The sequence below is a fragment of the Cupressus sempervirens genome, chromosome 8, assembly GCF_028749045.1.
Source record: "Cupressus sempervirens isolate cs-2001-9-10 chromosome 8, ASM2874904v1, whole genome shotgun sequence".
NCBI classification, from domain to species: domain Eukaryota; kingdom Viridiplantae; phylum Streptophyta; class Pinopsida; order Cupressales; family Cupressaceae; genus Cupressus; species Cupressus sempervirens.
In genome coordinates, this window is record NC_143125.1 from 487,189,642 (window position 1) to 487,197,411 (window position 7,770).

At 32.1% G+C, this 7,770-nt stretch overlaps 1 pseudogene; it reads left to right on the forward strand.

The window, feature by feature from the left end:
- Positions 1-650: 650 nt before the first annotated feature.
- LOC149543326 (GDSL esterase/lipase At5g03610-like) lies at positions 651-3,415 on the forward strand (annotated as a pseudogene).
- Positions 3,416-7,770: the final 4,355 nt, after the last annotated feature.

Here is a 7,770-nt window from a genome sequence, read left to right on the forward strand (position 1 = left end):
TGCTACTTACAACGCGTGCTTTGATTTTCGAATATCCCCCAAAGCCAAGTCTATGTTGCCCAACCTTTTCTAGCCTCGCCTTTGTTGCCTTTGATGTGTCTTGCAACCTATGAAAATTTTGAAATATGTTAGATGATATAGATGTAAACATTAGTACTAATTAGTCGATTATTATATATTGGTATGAAGGTTTTAGCATAAAGTAGCATGTTCCACCAAAAATATGAAAAAAGGGAAGAAATTATAGCATCATACATTTGATTGACATGTGCAATCATGTTATTTATCCATGATAGATCTAGAAGGTCATCAAATATGGTTGCCCACATGTCATCAATATTCTTGGTACTCTTTGTAATTGGTAATTGGTAATTGGTAATGACTAAGAATTGCTTATCATATTAATATTTTTGGATGTAATTTTAGTGTGGTTACTGATTGGAAGAAGTTTTGTTTTACTTAGCACAACATCTCTCTACTTTTCTTGATCTTTTAATGTAAACTCAGTCTTCAAGCTTCTAATTTTGAACTCCTCCAGAAGGTCTTTGAAAACTTTGCAAACATTGGTCTTGACCAAATAAGTCAGATGATTTTTCCATATAAACCAAACGTTCAACTTTGCTGACTGTAGATGTCGAAGGTCATGAAAAATGACTGCCAAAATGTCATCAGTCCTGTTGGTGTTTTTGCCAGTTTTAATGGGTAATGATTGATAATTACTTTTCTTATTGCAAAATTTGTATATAATTTTAGTGTGGTCGTTGATTGAAGCATTCTTTTTGTAAGTATATGCAGTGGAGATGAAACAAAAGCTCTTTTTGTTTTTGGAGATTCATATGCAGACACTAGAAATTACTATCTTGGTATAAAAAATAGCATAGTTTCAGCATGGAAATATCCATATGGTATCACTTGGCCTGGGCACCCATTAGGCAAGGCATCATCTAGCAGAATTCTTATTGATTATTTAGGTAATCTTTCTCAAAATCAATTTCTAATGATCTCAAAGGTCCATATCAGAAACTATTGTTCATATCAGGAACTGTTGTTGCATATTTTAGCCCAAAATATTTGGATAGGCAATATAAATAGAAGTCAATTTGCATCAAACTTTTCCATTGATATGTACTAGGGTTTCCAAGTACTTTACACCATCAACTAATATAGGTATATGTTTGACTTCTCTCTAATTATATAATGATTATAGATCATCGTATTAACTTCTGATTTTCTAAGTATAATAATGCTTAAGGGTCTCCTCTGCAATTTTGTATATTTATATTTTGCACTGTGAACCTAGAAATTCCCCCAAATTTTATAAGATGTAAAAATCCTATCAAAAAAATCTTATTGAAATTGCATTTGGAAGGAAAGCCAAAACTTTTCAAAGTAATCATATGAAACAGAAAAATCGTGACCCTTTAGGATTACTATAGGATCCTTTGAAAATCCTTTTTCAATCCACCCATATAACTCCTCATAATTGATGCCCTCTTCAAGATACAATTATATTAAAATTGAACAAGCGATTTTCAATTTTAAAGTCTTGATAACTATGAAAAGTTCTCTCTAGTAGTGCTTCTCTTGTATACTCTGAGCCATGGACCGAAACAATCCTATTTCCTTAATCTATTAACGTTAAAATGCTTATCTACAAGAGCTTCTGGATTTGATTGTGTATAGTTTTTAAAGCATGGATGTTTCAAATCAAACTTTGTGCTCTATGATTGTGTATCTTTTTTCTTGTGGCCTCTTATGCTTGGTTTCATCTCTCTTATGCTTGATTTCATCCTGATGATGGTTCAAAATGTCGATGCTTAAAAAACTATAGAAAATCAAATCCAGAAGCTCTTGCAAATAATTGTCATAGATTGTAAAATTCTATTCTCATTGATTAAAATACTTCTTTTCTTTATGATTATATTGCCATGGTTTTAAATATACAGGTGAATGCATTTACCAGAGTTTGTATTTTTTCTTAAATTTATGCAGCCCAAATCTTAGGTCTTCCATCTCCAATGACCTATAAGGTTCTGAAAAGTTCAAGCCATCATATACAAGCAAGGAAAGGCATAAACTTTGCTGTAGCATACAATGGGATATTTGATACTTTTGGAGTTCCAAAGCTGAGTGTCTAAGTTGGGAATTTCAAGGATTCCATTAGATCTCAAAAATATGGTTCTCATCATCTGAAGCACTCAATAACACTTCTCACTCTGAATGGAAATGATTATGCTGCTACAAATGTTACCACAGTGGTAAGAATAAATATCACCAAACTTGCTATGTTCTAATGATTTTTTATGTTTCTAGATTTAATTGTGGAATTTTTTTAGTATCAATGTTTTGGATCCACTCTGTGATCTATCATCAGGATGAAAGAATTATCTTACATCCTTCTCTCATTCTGACAATGGATCATATCTTACATCCTTCTCTGATTATGATGATGGATCACACAATGTGATCCATTGATACTAAAAAAACTTACACAATCAAATCCAAAAACAAAAAAGATTTTTTTGAAATAGATTATGAAAATCTGATATTATTAATTGTCATGTTGTACTGGAATGATTCAAATGTGATTTTAAAAAATATGTAATTGAGGGTTATGTTTACAGGGAACAGAGAAGTTTGTGAAGAGTGTTGTAGTAGAGATGAAACTGCAACTCACAGAGCTATATAATCTTGGGCTAAGGAATTTTCTGGTATCAAATAACATGCCATTTGACTGCCAACTAGGTTACTTACAGTCTAGAGCAGTATGTTTGAACACAACAATGGACTTAGTTTCCACCCACAACAAATATCTATTACAAGCCATTTCAAAGCTGAGGGAGCTTGAAGATGCCAACTTCCTCATCCTTGATTTCTTTGTAGCCTTCTCTCATATTATCTTCAATGCATTTGCATATGGTAAAGACATTGATTATAGTGTAGTTAAGAATTTCAAGATTATCTTTTTCAGGTTTTCCTTCTAAATAGTGTATCTATTTAAGAGCCATAATTATAGGATTACATAAATACATGAGGATACTGATTGACTTATGTCTATATTGTGTATTGAGTAGGAATCCATGAGATGAGTAGATCATGTTGTTCTAGAGATGGAAACATGAGTAGCTCCATTGTTGGGTGTGTTGATTATGATGAACAAGGAAGAGCTCTTTTTCATCTATGCAAGTCTCAAGAAGAATTTTTCTTTTTTGATTGGTACCATCCTACTCAGAAGGGATGGCAAGTGATGATAAATCTTCACTACTCTCATTGTGGGTTTGTTCAAGATGGCTCTTCTTCTCCTCTTCAATCACTAGTAGAATGGCTTTCTAAGAGGCTGGGCTTGGACTCTTATCCTCCCAAATTTTCACAAAAAAGAAAACATGGAAAAGTGAATAATAACACTAAAATTTAGATCACGAATGGTTCCTTATTCTCAATTCTTGTTTGAATTGGGGTTGGATTGATGGGATTTTAGTTTAAGGTGTAATTTTGGGGGTTGGATTGATGGGGTTTGACTTTAGGGTGTGATTTTGTATCTATTCATTTTTAGTTATTTTTTTTAATTAATAAAATATTTATTCATAGTTGTCAATTTAAAAAGTTCAAAATATCTTAATAATATTATTATATAAATTAGATAAAACATTACTATATTAAGCTTTAAGTCTTAAAATATTAGAGTTACATTTTTTATTATTATAGTACATTTATTATTAAGTTGTGAAAATATTGGAATGTTCATAGTTTTACTCTAGATTTTAAAATATATTCAATTGGATCGGGTGTATTATTTTACACATTTAGTTTAGTTTATTTAGTTAGAGAGAACGAGTCATTCTATAACTAAATAACATTTTGCAATGCATGAGAGTATTGTTATCTATGTTTAGAAAATTGAAGTTTCTTTTTGTTGGAGCTTGTTTAGTTTTGAGTGAGATATTCAATGAGTGGATAGCATCTCCCATGTACGTAACACTATTTATCTACAATATAGATATTGGACAAACAAAGTGGTATGCACATGAAAGATCGAGTTCGTGACATATAGCAGATAATTTTTGGAACAATCTATAATAAACAAATTAAAAAAACTAATCCAATCTCTTGCAATTGCATGACTTGTAGATTGTGGGAAGTGAACCACTACAAAGGATAAGTATCTTTTGAGAGCTCAAATCCTACAATACACTCAAAAACACAATCGTTGGATTTCAATTAATTATAAGATTGTGGTTTAATTTAGGAAGTCTTGGAGGTTTCTATTTGTATTGTGATGATTGAATAGGATCTTGTCGTAGTCAAATCACCACTTTGGTGTTCCCACCTCCATGGACAATGAAGATAGATGGAGATACCAAATAAAAGGCAAGGTATTATCACCTAAGAAAGCTTCTAATGTGCAAATTACTAATCCTTTAGAAGAGGAAGACCAAGTGTCCAAGGACAGAGTTGCCTTCACAGAAATGCTGCAAGAAAGAAAGGGCGATCTCAAAACTTCAACAATAAGGTCCATGTGGCAATAAGAATTCTGATATGTTGCTACATGTGGGAGAGGAGCAACAATGTAGATAAATGCTAGAGCAGTTGTGAAGGAGCTTCAGAGAGTCTCAATCAACGATTGAATAGCAGAAAAATAGAGGTTTTACCATCAATATAGCAGGTTTGGATTCGTCTGTGATGCCTGGGAGGGTTGACAAAGGTGTTACACTACCAAAACACTTAAAAGTGGAATGTTTTAGCATTCAACCCAGTTGCAGATTTTTTGTCAGATGCTAGTGCCACATGCAGATGTTTGTATGTGGTACATTTGTCCAGGAAATATTTGGGCTAAGAGGTTGGGAAGTAAAACATATTTTGATTGAATTAAGGAATATTCATCAAAGGGTTTTTGCAGTATGGTTTATGAGAACATAAACTAAACTAAACAAACATATAAATAGAAAATTAACAACTACCATGTACATATCATTTCTCATCTTGATAATGAATTTGATAGATCACAAAAAGTGAACCAAAACATTCATGCCAAAATCATATTTAGTTATTTTCTGATAGCATTTTTTCCACCATATGGATTATAAACAATGTTAGTTCTTCTCTTGCCATCTTCCCTGATGATGAATCATAGAATTTGATCCAAAATGTAGGCAACAAAAAATCTAAATGGTCTAATACAAAAGGGAAAAAAATCTTGAAATCATAAGGACTGTGGAAACTTCACGAATTCGATATTAACTCTCACCCATTATTTATCTTTGTTGCACATAACTATATGATTGGTAGACCATCAATCAGACAGTATGCATCTTAGTAGATATCAGGTACTAGTGAAGTCAGACAAAATACATCTTAGACACCTACAGGTACAATACCAGTTTAGCATCCTGTAACTTAACTACACCATACTATCAGGAGAGTGATCAGTTGTCATTAACTTGTGTTTTTGGAATTGAATGTGATGCTTATTACTTTTAGGAGAGTGACCATTAGTAAAATTCTTTCAAATTTTTTCAAAAAAATTGTACTTGTCATTACACTGACTAAATATCATTTATCACCTATACTACTAACACATACAACTATGGTACATGTAGTTGAGCATTACTATATTTTCAAGACATAATATAGCTATATTATAAGTTATAAGCGCACTATTTATATCTTATGTAGGATTTATGCCCAAATTGAGATATATACAGTTGTATACCAGCATTCTATGTGCAATCAACCACCACAGTTTATTAGATGCCCAAATTTTAGAGAGCATTCATAATAGGGTGAAAGCAATTGTGTCAACATATGAATTACATATCTTTCATCAATAGATAGATTAAATTGAGCTTGTTGAAATTATTGATACTAAAGTTGAACCCTAAATTTGCTCATTAATGTACTAGTAGTTAATACTATTGCATACCTTTTTGGATTTTTTGGTGTACTTTCTTTTGGATGTTCCCCTTTCTCCTTTGCATCCAAAATGAACTCATTCCAGTCCCTCACTAAAATAAAGGGAGGACGATCGTACTTTGGGTTTAGGACGAGACTCTTTCTATATGTGTCCCTCACAACCTTAAGATGTCTGGAAGCTTTTTGTAACAATTTCTTATGATAAAAAATATTACTACCAAACTCATGCTCTATATCTTTGATGAGCTCATCTTTTAATTTTTTATCTTGGTACTTCCACCTTTTAAGAAAAAACACAAAATTGTTAGATATAGCTAGTATAAGAAAAGACCCGAATGAAAGCAAAAATGTTGCACCAATTAATGGTATGGAAAAAAAGTGGGATAAAATTAGTTCAGTTATAATGTTCCACCTTTTACATATGGTGGGCCCGAATCTTCATAGTGAGGTCATAAAGCCTCCTATAAAATGTATCATTTCCTGCAAAAAATGTCATGGTATAATTAATAGTAAGAACCATTAAAATGAATCATGCGAAGAATACTTTTCATAGTGAATAACAAATACATAAAATGAGATACATTTTATCTTTTTAGTGATCTATTTCAGGGTTGGAGGATCAACTTGACCAAAATTGACCAAAAAAGAAGTTTGGAAAAAATTTAAAAATGGAAAAAATTTAAAAATGTCTAAAACTAGTCAAACTCTACCAGGGTTTTGTTTTTGATGTTCTGAAACTAAAAAAATATACTGTGACTATATTAATCAGTATACCTTGAAAAAAAATATAGTTCATAATACATATAACTTTTCGTGACCTTCATTTTTTCTCATTCTTAATTGATGTTGTCACTGATCATACCTGGGATATTATGGAAAACAAATATTGCTAAAATAGACAGTGAAGTTGAAAGTGAGCACTCTAAAACTCTAACAGGAAATAGTAATGATGTGCGAAATCATTGAAAACTGAACATTGAATATGAAAGAAGACTCCCACTTGTGGTTCTCTATAGAAAAATTGGTTAGTATCTTCTATTGAAAGCATGAAATTACAATGTACCGAATTACTAAACTAGAGAATTACTGGTATAGACAAAAGGTCATTGATAATTCAGATGATCCTACCAAACCCCTAATGAAAAGGAATTCCAGAATAATTAAACAACTTGCATAATATGACATACTAAAGAAGGTCATGAGGCATCACTCCACATAGAAAGCCCTTGCATTCACCACTTCCTATCATGTTTAAGTCTTGCAAGAAAATTCTTATTAAAATATAAAAAATAATTATTTAAAGTACCTGGAATCTTAGGACATTTCAAAGGCATTGATTCATCATTGTCAATCAACAACGATGTCTACATAGCTCCCGTGCTAGAAACATAGGTAGCTCTAGGAAATGACGATGAATTATCACCAATGCATGCACTATGATCCACATTTGGTGACGTACCAGATGGTGTATCTCCTACCACAAAAAAAACAATACACTATGTGATGCACCCAAGATTAAAGTACATATTATCAACTCATAATTAACACAAAACTAAATATAGCAAAACAAGGGTTTACCAGCTAGACGTCCCCTTCTTGCCGAAATTGTAGTCGACAATCTCGTACGGGTCTCCATCAACCTTGTTGGAGTCTCCTACACTGGATGACTTGAAAAATACATTGTTAGCAAAGACATTCTAAAATAATAAAAGTAAGAGTTAAGAAGTTTTGAATGTTCAAAATAAAAAATTCCTTCTAACTTGTCAACTAAAAGATTATTTTACTAGTGGCAGTTGGAGCTCTGCTACTATTGGCATCACCGTGTTGTCCTTGACCAAGTTGTGGATCAGTTGCCAAAAA